The sequence below is a fragment of the Mesoplodon mirus genome, assembly GCF_964341445.2.
Source record: "Mesoplodon mirus genome assembly, chromosome: 9".
NCBI classification, from domain to species: domain Eukaryota; kingdom Metazoa; phylum Chordata; class Mammalia; order Artiodactyla; family Ziphiidae; genus Mesoplodon; species Mesoplodon mirus.
The window spans coordinates 67,480,388-67,499,067 of record NC_138985.1 but is presented as its reverse complement, the minus strand read 5'-3'; positions in this window follow the sequence as shown (position 1 = coordinate 67,499,067).

Genomic DNA, 18,680 nt, shown 5'->3' with positions numbered 1-18,680 from the left:
TTCTCTAGGAGGTGGGTCAAAAAGGATCTTGCTGGGATTTATGTCAGAGTTTTCTGCCTGTTTTCCTCTAAGAGTTTTATAGTGTCTGGCCTTATTACACTTAGGTCTTTAATCCGTTTTGAGTTTATTTTTGTGTATGGTGTTAGGAAGTGTTCTAATTTCATTCTTTTACATGTAGCTGTCCCGTTTTCCCAGCACCACTTACTGAAGTGCCTGTCTTTCCTCCATTGTATATTCTTGCCTCCTTTATCAAAGATAAGTTGACCATGTGTGCGTGGGTTTATCTCTGAGCTTTCTATCCTTTTCCATTGATCTATATTTCTGTTTTTGCACCAGTACCATATTGTCTTGATTACTGTAGCTTTGTAGTATAGTCTGAAGTCAGGAAGTCTGATTCCTCCAGCTCCATTTTTTCCCTCAAGACTGTGTTGGCTATTCAGGGTCTTTTGTGTCTCCATACAAATTTTAAGGTTTTTGTTCTAGTTCTGTAAAAAATGCCACTGGTAATTTGATAGGGATTGCAGTGAATCTGTAGATTGCTTTGGGTAGTAGAGTCATTTTCACAATATTGATTCTTCCAATCCACGAACATGGTATATCTCTCCATCTATTTGTATCATCTTTAATTTCTTTCATCAGTGTCTTATAGTTTTCTGCATACAGGTCTTTTGTCTCCCTAGGTAGGTTTATTCCTAGGTATTTTATTCTTTTGTTGCAATGGTAAATGGAAGTGTTTCCTTAATTTCTCTTTCAGATTTTTCATCATTAGTGTATAGGAATGCAAGAGATTTCAGTGCATAAATATTGTATCCTGCAACTTTACCAATTTCATTGATTAGCTCTAGTAGTTTTCTGGTGACATCTTTATGATTCTCTATGTATAGTATCATGTCATCTGCAAACAGTGACAGTTTTACTTCTTCTTTTCCAATTTGTATTCCTTTTATTTCTTTTTCTTCTATAATTGCCGTGGCTGGGACTTCCAAAACTATGTTGAATAACAGTGGTGAGAGTGGGCAACCTTGTCTTGTTCCTGATCTTGGCAGAAATGGTTTCAGTTTTTCACCATTGAGAATGGTGTTGGCTGTGGGTTTGTCATATATGGCCTTCATTATGTTGACGTAGGTTCCCTCTATGCCTACTTTCTGGAGAGTTTTTATCATAAATAGGTGTTAACTTTTGTCACAAGCTTTTTCTGCATCTGTTGAGATGATCATATGATTTTTATCCTTCTGTTTGTTAATATGGTGTATGACATTGACTGATTTCTGTATATTGGAGAATCCTTGCATTCTTGGGATCAGCCCCACTTGATCATGGTGTATGTTCCTTTTATTTATTTATTTATTTTTTGCAGTACGCGGGCCTCTCACTATTGTGACCTCTCCCATTGCGGAGCACAGGCTCCGGATGCGCAGGCTCAGCAGCCATGGCTCATGGGCCCAGCCGCTCTGCGGCATGTGTAATCCTCCCAGACCGGGGCACAAACCAGTGTCCCCTGCAGTGGCAGGCGGACTCTCAACCACTGCGCCACCAGTTAAGCCCTATGTTCCTTTTAATGTGCTGTTGGATTCTGTTTGCTAGTATTTTGTTGAGGATTTTTGCATCTGTATTCATCAGTGATACTGGCTTGTAGTTTTTCTGTGTGTGACATCTTTGTCTGGTTTTGGTATCAGGGTGATGGTGGCCTCACAGAATGAGGTTGGGAGTGTTCCTCCCTCTGCTGTATTTTGGAAGAGTTTGAGAAGGATAGGTGTTAGCTCTTCTCTAAATGTTTGATAGAATTCGCCTGTGAAGCCATCTGGTCCTGGCTTTTGTTTGTTTGAAGATTTTTAATCACAGTTTCAATTTCAGTGCTTGTGATTGGTCTGTTTATATTTTCCATTTCTTCTAAGAATTTGTCCATTTCTTCCAGGTTGTCCATTTTATTGGCATAAAGTTGATTGTAGTAATCTCTCATGATCCTTTGTATTTCTGCAGTGTCAGTTGTTACTTCTCCTTTTTCATTTCTAATTCTGTTGATTTGAGTCTTCTCTCTTTTTTTCTTGATGAGTCTGGCTAATGGTTTATCAATTTTGTTTATCTTCTCAAAGAACCAGCTTTTAGTTTTATTGATCTTTGCTATCGTTTCCTTCATTTCCGTTTCATTTATTTCTGATCTGATCTTTATGATTTCTTTTCTTCTGCTAACTTTGGGGGTTTTTTGTTCTTCTTTCTCTAATTGCTTTAGGTGTAAGGTTAGGTTGTTTATTTGAGATTTTTCTTGTTTCTTGAGATAGGATTGTATTGGTATAAACTTACCTCTTAGAACTGCTTTTGCTGCATCCCATAGGTTTTGGGTCATCGTGTTTTCATTGTCATTTGTTTTTAGGTATTTTTTGATTTCCTCTTTGATTTCTTCAGTAATCTCTTGGTTATTTAGTAGCGTATTGTTTAGCCTCCATGTGTTTGTATTTTTTACAGATTTTTTTCCTTTAATTGTTATCTATTCTCATAGCATTGTGGTCAGATATGATTTCGATTTTCTTAAATTTACCAAGGCTTGATTTGTGACCCAAGATATGGTCTATCCTGGAGAATGTTCCATGAGCACTTGAGAAGAAAGTGTATTCTGTTGTTTTTGGATGGAATGTCCTATAAATATCAGTTAAGTCCATCTTGTTTAATGTGTCATTTAAAGCTTGTGTTTCCTTATTAATTTTCATTTTGGATGATCTGTCCACTGGTGAAAGTGGGGTGTTAGAGTCCCCTACTATGATTGTGTTACTGTCGATTTCCCCTTTAATGGCTGCTAGCATTTGCCTTATGTATTGAGGTGCTCCTATGTTGGGTGCATAAATATTTACAATTGTTATATCTTCTTCTTGGATTGATCCCTTGATTATTATGTAGTGTCCTTCTTTTGTCTCTTGTAATAGTTTTTATTTTAAAGTCTATTTTGTCTGATATGAGAATTGCTACTCCAGCTTTCTTTTGATTTCCATTTGCATGGAATATCCTTTTCCATCCCCCCACTTTCAGTCTGTATGTGTCCCTGGGTCTGAAGTGGGTCTCTTGTAGACAGCATATGGACAGGTCTTGTTTCTGTACCCATTCAGCCAGTCTAGGTCTTTTGGTTGGGGCATTTAATCCATTTACATTTAAGGTAATTATCGATATGTATGTTCCTATTACCATTTTCTTAATTGTTTTTGGTTTGTTTTTGTAGGTCTTTTCCTTCTCTTGTGTTTCTTGCCTAGAGAAGTTCCTTTAGCATTTGTTGTAAAGCTGGTTTGCTGTTGCTGAATTCTATTAACTTTTGCTTATCTGTAAAAGTTTTAATTTCTCCATTGAATCTGAATGAGATCCTTGCTGGGTAGAGTAATCTTGGTTGTAGGTTTTTCCGTTTCATCACTTTAAGTATGTCCTGCCACTCCCTTCTGGCTTCCAGAGTTTCTGCTGAAAAATCAGCTGTTAAGCTTATGGGGATTCCCTTGTATGTTATTTGTTGCTTTTCCCTTGCTGCTTTTAATATTTTTTCTTTGTATTTAATTTTTGATAGTTTGATTAATATGTGTCTCAGCATGTTTCTCTTTGGATTTATCCTGTATGGTATTCCCTGTGCTTCCTAGACTTGACTATTTTCCCTTCCTGTTTTGGGGAAATTTTCAACTATAATCTCTTCAAATATTTTCTCAGACGCTTTCTTTTTCTCTTCTTCTTCCGGGACCCCTATAATTTTAATGTTGGTCCATTTAATGTTGTCCCATAGGTCTCTGAGACTGTCCTCAATTCTTTTCATTCTTTTTTCTTTATTCTGCTCCCAGGCTGTTATTTCCACCATTTTATCTTCCATCTCGCTTATCCATTCTTCTGCCTCACTTATTCTGCTATTGATTCCTTCTAGAGTTTTTTTTTTTTTTTTTTTTTGGCGGTACGCGGGCCTCTCACTGTTGTGGCCTCTCCCGTTGTGGAGCACAGGCTCCGGACGCGCAGACTCAGTGGCCATGGCTCACAGGCCATGTCCCCTGCATCGGCAGGCGGACTCTCAACCACTGTGCCACCAGGGAAGTCCCTCCTTCTAGAGTATTTTTAATTTCAGTAATTGTGTTGTTCATCACCATTTGTTTGCTCTTTAGTTCTTCTAGATCCTTGTTAAATGTTTCTTGTATTTTCTCCAGTCTGTTTCTGAGATTTTGGATCATCTTTACTATCATTACTCTGAATTCTTTTTCAGGTAGGTTGCCTATTTCGTTTTCATTTATTTGGTCTTGTGGGGTTTTAACCTTGCTCCTTTGTCTGTAACATATTTTTTTGTTGTTTCTTTTTTTTTGTTGTTGTTGTTGGGTGGTGCTGTATTCCTGTCTTACTGGTTGTTTAGCCTGAGACGTCCAGCACTGGAGTTTGCAGGCAGTTGGATAGAGCCAGGTCTTGTTGCTTAGATGAGGACCTCCAGAAGGCCTCACTCCGATTAATATTCCCTGGGGTCTGAGGGTCTCTGTTAGTCCAGCAGTTTGGACTCAGAGTTCTCACCACAGGAGCTCAGACCCAACCTCCGGCCTGGGAACCAAGATCTCACAAGCTTTGTGGCCTGGTTAAAAAAAGAAAAGAAAGAAAGAAAAAAAGGAGCAGTGCAATATCAAAGAATAAAAAACAAAATAAAATTAGCAAGATAAAACATATATTAGGAAAAATAAAATTGAAACAACTGCAACAAGGTAAAATAAAACCACAACAGAAAAAAGAAAAATAAATAAAAGGGGGGAGGAGGAACAAGCCAAAAGGAGAGAACAATAACAAAATATAAAGAATAAAATAAAATTAGAAAAATAAAAGATTTATTAGGAAAAATAAAAATATAGAAGAATCAACAACAGGGCTTCCCTGGTGGTGCAGTGGTTGAGAGTCCGCCTGCTGATGCAGGGGACACGGGTTCGTGCCCTGGTCTGGGAAGATCCCACATGCCGCGGAGCGGCTAGGCCCATGAGCCATGGCCACTGAGCCTGCGCGTCCGGAGCCTGTGCTCTGCAGTGGGAGAGGCCACAGCAGTGAGAGGCCTGCGTACCGCAAAAAAAAAAAAAAAAAAAAAAAAAAAGAATCAACAACAGTGAATCAACAAGGTAAAACACAGCCCCAATCTAAAAGAGAAAAAAGAAAAAAAAAAAGCCTTGGCTATGGAGGCAGAGTTTAGGCAGGGGTGGAACTTAGGCAGAGGCGGGGTTTAGGGTGGGGCGGGACCTAGGTGGGTGGGTGGGTGGGTGACGTTTGAGCATGGGGCGGGGCCTAGGCTCAGGACCCACGTAGCCAGAAAAGGCCCTGGGAGCAGGGTTTAGGCGGGGCCTCTGCTTAGGACCTGCACTGGAAGCAGAGAGGCAGCACGCAGAAAGGAGGGCCTCTGGAGTTTGGGGTTCTGGAGTTTGGAGGTAGGGCCCTGAGTGAGGGTGTGTGGGTGGGGTTTAGGCCCAGCACCTTGGAGGGGTCTCCAAGTATAGGGGTCAGGCCCTGGTGGGGGTGTAGGGGCGGGGATTGGGCTCTGCACTGCAGGAAGGAGGCTCCGAGGGCAGACAATTAGGCCGGGGAGCCCAACAGGCTCCCTGGTGCCTAAGTGGACAGGGAAGGCACTGGCTGCATTCCCTTCTGTTCCTTTGTGCCCCTCCCCCCAGCTCCCCCAGGGTTTCCCCTGTCCCCGCTGGACCCCTAACCGTGGGTGGGTCCTGCTGGGTGTAGGAACTCCTCCTCTCCCCCAGCCACCCCTCGGGGTGCCGGTCCTAGAGGTCCGGCCTTTACTTTTGCTCCCCCTTCCCTCCCTTCCATTCCCTCAGGACCCACGTGGCTGGAGGGGGCCTCCGTGGGCAGAGGATCAGGCCCCAGGGTCTCAACAGGTTCCTGGGCGCCCAAGTGGGCAGGGGAAACCTGGCCATACTCCCTTTTGATCCTCTACCCTCCCAGTGGTTCCCCAATTTCCCCCTTGGGGCGTGGGATCCCTTCCCCTCCCCCAGCCGCCCTTCAGGGGTGCCAGTCCTGTCCCACCTCCACTACTCCTCCCCCTTCACTCCCCCCACACCCCATGTCCTACCCAGTCGCTGGGGGTTCCTTCCATCCCCTTAGGTGTCCATGGTCCCCCACCGGTGCCTTGTAGGTGCCCTAATTCTGTGGAGGCGCGAATTCCACGTCCTCCTAGTATGCCATCTTGACTCCGCCCGTCTATATACACTATTGATACTATGTATAAAATAGGTAACTAATGAGAACCTACTGTATAGCACAGGGAACTCTACTCAGTGCTCTTTGGTGATCTAAATGGGAAGGAAATCCAAAAAAGAGGGGATATATGTATATATATAGCTGATTCACTTTACAGTGTAAACACAGTATTGTAAAGCAACTATACTCCAATAAAAATTTAAAAACAAATAAATAAAATAAAATTGTGGGTAAATTCTGTATGTCATACTAGGGGCCCTGTAAATTGGAGCACATGGTACAATTTAGGAAGATCTAGCTGCCTCCAGGGCTCACATTTGTTTTTCTCCATGCCTGCTGGTCCTGTTCTCCTATAATGCAGACATGAGACTGATACATAGGATGGGGAAGGAAAGAAGGATATGCCCAGGAAAGCAAGAATTAATGGAATAGATAATTTTTATTTATTTTTCTTGTTGACTTATTTTTTCTTTAATCCCACCATGGGTCACATATAGGTATTCATTAAGGGATAATGGAAATAGTAATTATAGACATGAAAGTTATGATTCACAAAGTTTAATGATGAGAAAAAGAATGTTGGCATACCATTCATATTTAGAAAGATAATCACTAAGTATAATGAGTTTTCAAAACTTGCCAGTTGACAAGGAGGCGATAACATTATTATTTTCAGGAAATACTTCATTCTGAGAAAACTTCTGCAGGAAAAAAATCTTGTAGTTAAAAGAGAATTTATTAGGCATCCAGATACAAATGTCTATAGATATTATAAATGGTAAGGGGGATATGTAATAGATATAGATATATATATAATAGAACAATATTTTTGTTTGCAGTGTAAAAAAAACACACATAGATGTGTTAACTCCAACAATAAATATGTGGGACCCATATCAAAAACTGCCAAATTTTACTGAGGGATATGAGTCTTAGAAAAATGGAGGGACTACCATGTGAAGGGATTTGGAGTCCTTAACCTAATTTCCTTTCCCCCTACGATAAGGTCAGAGATTGTTTTGAATCCCCAACAGTTACAGTGCAGGACTTCAGAGAATCTTTTCAGGATGCCTCTTTCCCATTTGCTCTGTCTGGAGTGTCTAGATGTGTGTGTATTATATATACATATATGTACATACACACATACATGCATGTACACACAAAAATGTGTATATATTTATATACATACATATAAAACCATAATTATGGAAAGAAATACACCTAAAGGTTTAAAAAATCTTTATGCAGTAGATTTATAGTGACATTTATTTTCTTCTTTGAGGTTTTTCTATTTTCTGCAATAAGACTATAGTATATATTACTTCTATAATCAGAAAAGAAGTATTTAAAATCAAATTCAAATGGGACAGAACAGTTTTAGACTCTCAGGTACTTACGCCTAAATTTTCCCCCTCAAGCCTGTATCACTACCCACCTGATGGCAGTCATCAAAATTCAGTCATCAAGTTCGAGGTGCTTGGGGGTCCAGGCTTCATAAATTTGGCCTATTTCAGTGGCAGCACAGGTCACAACTGGGAAGCTTAAAATCTACGTAGCTGAAATGAAAGTATGACTTAGCAATGTCTTGGAGTTCGAGATGCTAAGACACGAGTTCAGTGACAGGGTGCTGTTCTTCTCTTGGGCAACTGGTTTATCAGGTGCTGTTTTTTATTTCCCTCTTTCCTCAATGAAATTCATGTCACATCTTTTCCAACTCCATATGATCTTAAAGTATGTATTTTGGGAATATATAATATTTTGCTTGCTCATACTTTCTTTTTGACCTGATTATCTTTTTATTTTGGCATTATTCGACTGTATTTTTTGTCTCTCTATATAATCTGCCTGAAATCATTTTGGAAGAGAAAGGACACAAAAATCAACAAACTAAACAGTCAGGAACACACTGAGTTCCTCAGGGCCTTCCCAAGACTCTGGGAGCTCCCTAAAAAGCACCGCTCAGTGCAGGGGAAAGAATTAAGTGGGGAGAGGCAGACCAGCTTCCAAACATGCCCTTTTCACAAGTGAGGCCTGAGTCAAGTTGCTTAGCTTCCCTGGACCTCAGTGTATGGAAGGTTTGCTTTCTTCCCCCAGATTCTTTGGAACTTCCTCTTGTCCTGGTTTCCCTGACTTGTAAAAGCCATACACATTACCTGCCGTAAAGTAAGTGTGGATGATGAGGGCCACCATTTAACAAATGTTCTACGTGGATGTGTATGTAGGGCGGTATGGGATGTTAAAATTCTCATACTTTTTACCCTAAAACCCAACTTCTCTGAGTTAATTCTGAGAATTTCTTTCAAGACCTATTATCAAGATACTTATAGCAGGTTCATTCCTAATGGCAAAAAAATTTGATACCAGATAAATATTCAACTATAGGGAACCAGGATAAGTAGTTTCTCAAATGTAATTTAAAAATTCTAAATATTAAGATGAGGTAGAATTGGGGAAAATAAAATATAATAAAAACAAAAGAAAACATATAACTAAATTGCATATATACATATATGTATATACACATTATATACATATATACATGTATGTGTATATATACACATTATATACATACATATATATTATATATACATATTATATAGTCAGTATGACTGCACAGGACTTTAAATGGCTGAGTTTGAAGTAGAGTTATAAGTATATTTTGGGGGTATGACAGGTAGGAAAAATTAAATGATTATTGCTAGTATCAAGTCATTGATTGCTTTGAACATTTAAGTTCAAAACTTCGGATAGACTTTTACTTACGCAAGTGTTAGTGCCCATAAATGTATTCAAACCATAAATTCTTCAACCATGGATCTGATAATCATTTGAGAAAATGTCAGCGTAAATTATTGCCTCATGAAAAACTGGGCAACTTCTCTCACGGTTTTAACAGTTTTCAGCTATTTTTGGCTTTAACAGGACTAAGTTTTTTCCAAGAGTTCTTTTGCTTCTGCTGCTTATTCTTTACTGTATGTCATAATTCTGTGTTTGTAGCAAAATAATCATTTCTGTAGCAACCAACTGGGATGTCTCAAGGAGAAGATTATGACTTCAGGAAAGGAATAAACAATAAGAGAGAATGAATAATGAAAATAATCATGATTCTTATTCTCAGTAAGAATAGAATATTAGGATGAAAAAGTATCTTACAGGTCTTTGAGAATTATTGCAGCCTTAAAAATACTACTTCAGCCAGTTTTCCAGGAGACATCAGTTATTCCAGGAGGCAAGCTCCTCTTATACCACAGAGCATTGTATGCATAAAAGAGGTGAGGGATGGAGGGAAGCCTAATAAAGTCTCCATAACACTTTGATTTACTATTGTGTATTAGAAAGAAATTCATAGGTATATGTAAGTACACTATGGGGGCAGAGCTGAACTACTTTTTTTTTTTTTTTTGTGGTACACGGGCCTCTCACTGTTGTGGCCTCTCCTGTTGCGGAGCACAGGCTCCGGACGTGCAGGCTCAGTGGCCATGGCTCACGGGCCCAGCCGCTCCGCGGCATGTGGGATCCTCCCAGACCAGGGCATGAACCCGTGTCCCCTACCTCGGCAGGTGGACTCTCAACCACTGCGCCACCAGGGAAGCCCCTCTTTTAAAATTTACTCTTTTTCTAGAACAAAGGGAATTTATGGGGAGTAGGACAGAAAGAGTAAGCCATTCGAAGACTTTGTCTAAATGAAGCAGGGATTAATTTGTTCTGCACTTTTTTTTTGAGTATGAATATTACTGTATTTATTCTCATAGAGGTAATTTTTCTATAGCTTGAACAATTAAAAAACATTCTGGATGAATCAAAAATACAAAACAGTTATCAATAGAATATACTTGTATCATCTGTATTTTAGAGCAAGTATTACATAGTAAAGTGATTAATAACATGGCCTATGGGCAACCCTAAATGTGTAGCACTTCAACGTATAGCAACTTGCATGTTGCACAATTTGCCCTTTGGGTTCTACACTAGATCTACCTTCGTTGTCAGTTACCTCAGCCAGCCAGCCAACATGCACTCGACCAATTCTGAGGAAAGATAGCCCCGCAGAACACCAGGAAATGTTTTTTGAATTTGTTTTCATTGTGGTATATGTTATAGATGGTAAAATGCACATATCTGAATTGTGTAATTCTAGGACTTTGAGGAATGTGTGTGTCCAGGTAACCACTACCCAAATCAAGATAGACATTTCTATCACCCCAGAAAGCTCCCTCATGCCTCGTTTCTCCCCTCTTGCCTCTACCAAGGTAACCACCATTCAGATTGCTTTCACCTTAGATGAGTTTTGCCTGTTAAAAAACATTGTATAAATGGAATCATAAAGTATATGTTCTTCTGTGTCTAGTTTCTTTTGTTCAGCAGTTTTTGAGAGTTTTTGAGATTCATCCACATGGTTACATATATCAGTAATTCCTTCCTTTTTATTGCTGAGTAGTATCCCATTGTATGAGTGGCTCATTTTAATTTGTGCATACTGATTGATCATTTGTGACCTGTCTATATCATATAAATTGTAAACCACAAGCCAGCCTGCTTATATGACCTATACTTCTTCTCTCATCTAATGATAAATATTTTGCATTTCTAAGCATTAAAATGATGTTAAAACTCTATAATTTGGACTTATAGAAAAAGCCAAAAGGAAAGAATTTTTTTAAAAGCAAAGTTTCATTACTTTCATATTTATACCTGAACTACTAGCTACCCTTTGTGCAAAGTGGAGATTTTCTCCTCAGGACCACTTTAATGAATCCACAGGGATTTTAATTAGCATAGCAATTACTTCAGAGCTACCACGGGGCAAATTTTGTGGGGCAGGCAAACTTTGATTTGGAAATCCACCCGCATCGCCCCTTTCATTGCCCCTCTTCCTTCTCAGGGCTCTTTACCCCATTCCCTCCCCAGGACGGCTATCCCAACTCCAGTCTCACATGGCCTTGATCACAGCTGGCTATAACAGATGGAAATGGTTCTAATAAGTTAATTCCAGGGGTTAGATAATGAGGGCTTAAGGGGTTTTCCTTGCCAGAGGGAATTTACATTTTAAAAAGGGAAGTCTTGGAAAGCAGTGCCCAGCATGTGTAAGGTAATCCATAAACGTTATCTCCATTCCCTTGAAGAACCAAAGTTATGAGACTTTAAAAGTAAAGTTAGATAGAGGACAAGATAGATATTTTCAGAACAAGATATCATAGCATCCTTTGAACTCTACTGAATTCTACTCACAATGTTGTTGTGGAACTGCCAGCGAGCATCTTGCTGTTGCAAAAAGACAAGCAGAAGAGTGGACTATGACACAGAGAGGAGCAGCCTGCGAAATCATACCAATCCTGGGTTCGGACATCCCTTGGACTTCCTTTACTAAGGCTCCAGCTATGGCTATGTGTAATCCTTCACAAATGGGGAAGAACGGTACTTTGAAATACTAACCTATGCTCCTTCTTTCCCCAGTATTCGAAGCTACCCCATCCTTCCCCCAGTTCAGAGAGCAGAGGGTGTGTGTGTGTGGGGGGGTGTATGTGTGTACCTGTGTGCACATGCGCCCTCAGAGTACGGTTGCCATAACAGAAATGATAAGAGACAGAAAAGAGACATTGACTTTCAAAAAGGACTTTTGAGGGCTTCCCTGGTGGCGCAGTGGTTGAGAGTCTGCCTGCTAATGCAGGGGACGCGGGTTCGAGCCCTGGTCTGGGAGGATCCCACATGCCACGGAGCAACTGGGCCCGTGAGCCACAACTACTGAGCCTGCGCGTCTGGAGCCTGTGCTCCGCAACAAGAGAGGCCGCGACAGTGAGAGGCCCGTGCACCGCGATGAAGAGTGGCCCCCGCTTGCTGCAACTGGGGAAAGCCCTCGCACAGAAACGAAGACCCAACACAGCCAAAAATAAATAAATTAATTAATAAACTCCTACCCCCAACATCAAAAAAAAAAAAAAAAAAAGGACTTTTGAAACTAGAGACAAGAGTTTGAGATAAAGCATTTTTGAGTTTCAAAAACCTGGATTATCAAAATCAAAACCAGAATCCTTAAGGACTAGAGGCATAAAATTTATCCTGCTATTCACAAATTTGGAAAAAACCTTTTCCAAAGGAGACACAGACCTTTCAAACAGAGAGGAGGAGAAAGCAAGCTATTTAGACACTGGTGGGTGTTCCAGAGAAGGAGTCAGATAAGCAGAGTCTCCTGATAAATTTGAGGATCTGAGAGCAATCAATGGCTGTGTCTCACTCCTTAGCTGAGGTGCGCTGAAGTAGCAAATCTCGCCGCGATCTCCCACACTAGCATAGTAGGACAGCAGCAGTAGACGAAGTACAATCTGTCTAGGCAGAGAGAGCCTTAGGCACTCCTCACTCTCCAAGTCACACAGGAGAGTATTTGAAAGTCCTGAAGGAAATCACCTTGATGCCATGGTAGCCTCTAAATATACCAGCAAGTTATCCCAGAGGTGCTGGATCAGAAAGGCTCGGAGACGACATTAAGATGTGTAAATCACACAATTTATTAGATCAGTTTAAAACACACAACAAAACAAAGAGAAAGAGATGGCGTCAGGTAGAATACTTAGGAAAGAGTGTGAGCAAGATGGAAGGACCACACTACTTGAAACCTGGCTTATGCAATGCTCCTAGGACCCCTCTTCCCTGTCCCATCAGCCTTTCCTGCTGATGGTGTGGCTACAAGGACCAAAGATGAGGTTTGAGCAAAGAGACCTAAGATACAGAAGATGCCTGGGACCAACACAGACACTTGTTTATAGAAGAGACACAGGGGTGTGTAGACCTGGCCAGAGTTGTGGCTCACCAGTTAGCCTGATGAGCAGCTGTGGATTTTATCTGGCAGAGGACATTTGGGACTAGAATGGGTGTCACCAATGGCTGGCTAATTTAAGACCTCATGAATGTGGAGTGCTTCATACCTCCTGCGTATTTAGTATATTATGAATATTAGGTGCTTCTGGTGCCCCATGTATATTGAGTGTTTCGTGAAAATTAGGTGTCTCTTTGTTCTTCCTTTTCATCTGTGTTCAGTACACATAAGCCTCACTTACTTTATGTTTAACATGTCTCACAAGTTACTAACTTCTCTGTATTTAACACATTTAATGAGTGTTATCCCATTTCTTTTTTTCTGTAACAGAATTGAGTACTCTCAAATATTAGAGAAAGTGAATATTCACCCATTTCACACATCCCCGCACACACACCACAAGGTCACAAACAACGTTTATGGGTTGACCTGCACACCAGAAGCTACAGTCACCTGAGAGACCAGTTACCAGAGACCAAATAAGAACTCAGACGTCTTGGCAAATAACAGTTGGAAGACTGAGACCCAGAGACCCTTCAGGAGCCTTGTCAAACTTAGATTCAACTGATGGGATAAAGAGAGGATGGGGGTCTGCTGAACTGACCGAGAAACCCTGGCTTTCACTGAGTTTGCCCAACGTTGATTATATTTTTCCACCTCTGGGAAGAATAGGGGCTCTGGATCTGTTCTGTTTAAGATGGCAAATGGCTACTATATTTGACAGTGGCAATACAGAATATTTCCATCATCCAGAAAGTTCTATGGGACAGAACTGCTCTAGATATAAAGTGAGTTATAGAAAAATAAGGTACATCCCTGGAACACCTAGCCTTATAGACTGACATTGTTACTTGTTATACATATAAGCATTTATTACTGGGGTATTGTCGGCACTGCTCTCTTTTTTGCTTTATTTTCTGTTTGTTTTTAGCAGATAGAAATACTCTGATTCAGCCACTTACTCTCACTTAACTATTTTCTGTGTTCAGTGGTCTATGTTTTCAAGAGAGCTAGCTGCAGGAAAAGGATTCATGCGGAACAGAGTGAAACAAATGCTGATAAAAGAAAGAGAACCATAGTATCATTTGCTAGATAAGGTCACACCTAGGGCAAAATTTAAAGGCTTTGCCTTTTTCTCTGGGTGAGATGGGAGCCATTGGAGGATTTGAGCAGGGGAGTAAGATGATCCAATGCATGTTTTAAGAGGCTCACCCTGGCTATGTGGAGAATTAATGGGAAAGGTACAATGGTGGATAGAGGGAGACCATGTATTGCAAATAATCTAGGCTCAAATGCTGGCTGCTTGGCCCAGGGTTATGGTAACAGAGATGCTGAGAAGTGGTCTTCTGAATATACCCAAAGGGAGAGCTGCACTATTGCTAATGGATTGCAACTGGGGTAGGAGAGGAACCAGGATAAATTGAAGTGCTTTGGCCTAGGCAACTGGAAGAAGAGTGTCTCCATTTATTGAGTTGGGAAAGCCTGCTTTTGCAGGCTTTAAGAGTTGGCAGGGGGAGTGTTTTGGAACATGTCAAATTTGAAATGACTGTTTATTCATCACGTAAGTAGAGACACTTTATAGGTAGCTGGAAGGACAAGTCAGCATTTTGTATAAAGTTGAGTGTTATCAGCCTACAGATGCCATTTAAAGCCATGAGGCTTGGATAAGATCATTTCAGGAATAAGTAGGTGAGTGTAGTTAGAGAGGAGAGGAGGTCTGAGGACTGCTCCCCAGGGCACCCGATACTTAGAGGTGGCACCAAAAAAGAGAGCTGAAAAGAAGCAATCAGCAAAGTCTGAAAATCAAGATAGTGGTGTCCTGGAAGCCAAGGGGAGAGGGTGAATGAGTAACTGATCAGCTGGGGTTTGTAGGTTGCACAGGTGTGCACCATGAACTGACCATTGAGTCTGGAAACAGAAGGCCATTGGGCCTTGAAGACATAGGTTTTGAACGCATGATGGGGCTGATAGCCTGATTGGAATGTGACTCAAGATTCCTGGTCAACTCTGTGAAGTGTAAAAACACACAGAATTTAGAGCATTGAAGGAACTGATAGATGTTATTGATTTTGGTGGACCACATGAAACAAATCTATAGAGAGATATGTTTCACAGCTGGGAGACAGGGCAAGAGCAACAGGGCAAGAAAAATAACAAGAAAATCAAGAATTTTGTGGTATTAAATCACACTGAAAATATATCAATTACTGAGGCTTTGGAAACACTCAAGATTATTTGTGTTACTGTTAGATGAATTTTCCTCATATTTAATTCTCTGGCATTTCCTCTTAAAACTCTTGGTTTTTCAGATTTACTCATAAACTGTAGCTGATACTTTAAGAGGGATCAGATTAGTGAGATTAATAGAGAGTATAATCTGCCTCATTAGAAGGTTGTTGGTTTTTTAAAAAAATAAACACTTTGTTTTGTTTGTTTGGTTGGTTTTGGCCGTGCTGCGCGGCTTGTGGGATCTTAGTTCCCTGACCGGGGATCGAACCCAGGCCCTCAGCAGTAAAAGCGCAGAGTCTTAACCACTGGACACTGCCAGGGAATTCCCAGTACTTTTTTTTAAGTACAGAAGAGTGTATAGTTAAAAGCCCCACCCTGGGCTTCCCTGGTGGTGCAGCGGTTGAGAGTCCGCCTGCCGATGCAGGGGACACGGGTTCATGCCCCGGTCCGGGAAGATCCCACATTCCGCGGAGCAGCTGGGCCTGTGAGCCATGGCCACTGAGCCTGCACGTCCAGAGCCTGTGTTCCACAACGGGAGAGGCCACAACAGTGAGAGGCCCGCGTACCGCAAAAAAAAAAAAAAAAAAAAAAAAAGCCCCACCCTGACCACCTCATCAGAGGAAATTTCTTCTAATCGTTTTTGGGTTTGGTTATTTCTACACAATAAGCTTATGTTTCTTTTCAAAACTTTGTCAGGGGCCTCCCTGGTGGCGCAGTGGTTGAGAGTCCGCCTGCCGATGCAGGGGATACGGGTTCGTGCCCCGGTCCAGGAGGATCCCATATGCCGCGGAGCAGCTGGGCCCGTGAGCCATGGCCTCTGAGCCTGCGCATCTGGAGCCTGTGCTCCGCAACGGGAGAGGCCACAACAGTGAGAGGCCCGCATACCGCAAAAAAAAAAAAAAAAAAAAAAAAATTGGGGCTTCCCTGGTGGCACAGTGGTTGAGAGTCCGCCTGCCGATGCAGGGGACACGGGTTCATGCCCCGGTCCGGGAAGATCCCACATGCCGCGGAGCAGCTGGGCCCGTGAGCCATGGCTGCTGAGCCTGCGCATCCGGAGCCTGCGCTCCGCAACGGGAGAGGCCACAACAGTGAGAGCCCCGCATAACGCAAAAAAAAAAAAAAAAAAAAACAAAACTTTGTCAGTTTAAGAGATTATCATTCAAAAGATTCAAGATATTCAAGAGTTTGCCAAAAAGGGATGGAGACTTAATTCATTTTCATTATTCTCTTTCTCCCCTCCAAAATGTTGATGGCTGTTTCTTTAGTTCTTTGTATAAGGTACTTGGATTATCTATTTAAATAAACTTCCAAGTTTTTCATATCAACTTTAACCATTACCTTCTGACTCACTGCTTTGATAGATAAGTATATTAGGACCCTTTTAGAAGTGTTTCCAGATACACCTGATAAAAATAATTTTAAGAGCATGATCGTTTGAGGTGAGGGAGTTACTTTTACTCCCCTCCCCCAACCCAATCAATCCCCATCCATCTCTATATCCCTGTCTCTGTTACCTTGCTTCAAGCCACCAACCCCCACTGTCATTTCTGACCTGGATTATTGAAATAGCATCCTAAATGCTTTCCCTCAGTCCTTTCATATTTTCTAATCCAGTGGCTCTCAAATTTCAGCGTGCATCAGAATCACCTAGCAGGCTCATTCAAACATGGATTGCTGGGTCCCACTCCCAGTGTTTCTGATTCAGCAAATGTGGAGTAAAGCCTGAAAATTTGCATTTCTAACAACTTCCCAGATGAGGCCAATGCTGCTGGTCCACGATCACACTTTGAGAACTACTCCTCTATTACTTCTCCACACTGACACCAAACCCCTAAGCACCAGCATAAAGGATCCTTCATAATCTGACACAAATTGTGTGCTTTTTAAAACAGCTTTATTGAGATGTAATACACATACCATACAATTCACCCATTGAAGTGTACAATTAAGTCACTTTTAGTATAGTCACAGAATTGTGTTATACATCACCACAATCAATTTTAGAACTGTGAAAGAAACCCCACATACCTTAGCCATCACCTCCAATTTCCCTGTCCCCTCACCCCAGCCCAAAGCAACATTAATCTATTCTCTGTCTTTTTAGAGTCACCTATTCTAGACATTTCATATAATTGGAATCATACAGTATGTGGTCCTTTGTGCTTGGCTTCTTTCACTTAGCCTAATGTTTTCAAGGTTCATACAATTACAGCATGTATCAGGACTTCCTTTCTTTTCATTGCTGAACTATATCCTATTGTATAGATACACTATGCATTCGTCAGTTGATGGACATTTGGGTTGTTTCCATGTTGGGGCTCTTACAAATAATGCTGCTGTGAGTGTTTGTGTACAAATTTTGAACAAGTTTGTGTGGACTTATGTTTTCATTTCTCTTGGGCAATTCCTAGGAGTGGAATTTCTGGGTCATATGGTAATTCTATGCTTAAAATTTTGAGAAACTGGCAGACTGTCTTCCAAAGGTGTTACACTGTTGTACCTTCCCAATAGCAGTGTATTTCTCCATATCCTCACCAACCCTTGTCTTTTTGAGTATAGCAATGCTAGTGGGTGTGAAGTGGTATCTTATTGTAGTTGTGATTTACATTTCCCTAATGATTAATAATGTTGAACATTTAAAATTTGCTTATTGGTCATTTCTATAACTTCTCTGGTGAAATGTCTATTCAGATCCTTTGCCTAGCTTTTAATTGGGTTATTTGTCTTTTTATTATTAGTGAGTTGTAAGAGTTCTCTGTATATTTCGGATACTATTCCTTCATCAGGTACACTATTTGCCAAAAAGTTTTCCAGAATAGGAAAACTGGGAGTCACTTTCTTAATGGTGTCCTTTGATGCATGATTTGTGTGTGTGTGTCTTATTGGTCTTAGTATCCCAAGCACTTAACACAGTGCAGGCATACAGTAGGCATCAACCTGTATTTGTCATTTTCAATGAATGAAAAGAATCAATCAATTTAGTTAATAGGCTATAGGTAAGATTCCACAATATAATAAAGAAGCATAGAATATACTAGAGCAAACAGTATCCAGATTCCTCTTCTTAGTAATAGAACCTTAATTCACATTTGGGCACACTGCCATCCCACTCTCCCTTGTAACAGTTGGCCATGTGACTAAGATCTGACTAAGATGGAAGTGGAAATTATATGTAGAACAGCTGAAATCTTCCCAAAGGGAAGGGGCCACACCAACTTTCAGCCCTTCTTTTATCCTGATGCCTGGAACTAGGATGTGATATCTGGAGCTCCAGCAGCCATCTTGGACAATGAGGAAAAAGAGGCAGAAAGCTGGAAGGGCTCCCCTGACCCTGAAGACCAATGAGTTTCATACCGCCTTTTACATGAAAAATAAGTGTACTTCTAATTTTTAAGCTACTATTTTTGGAATTTCAATTATTCTAAGACTAATCTAATTCTCCCTGATTTATACTCGC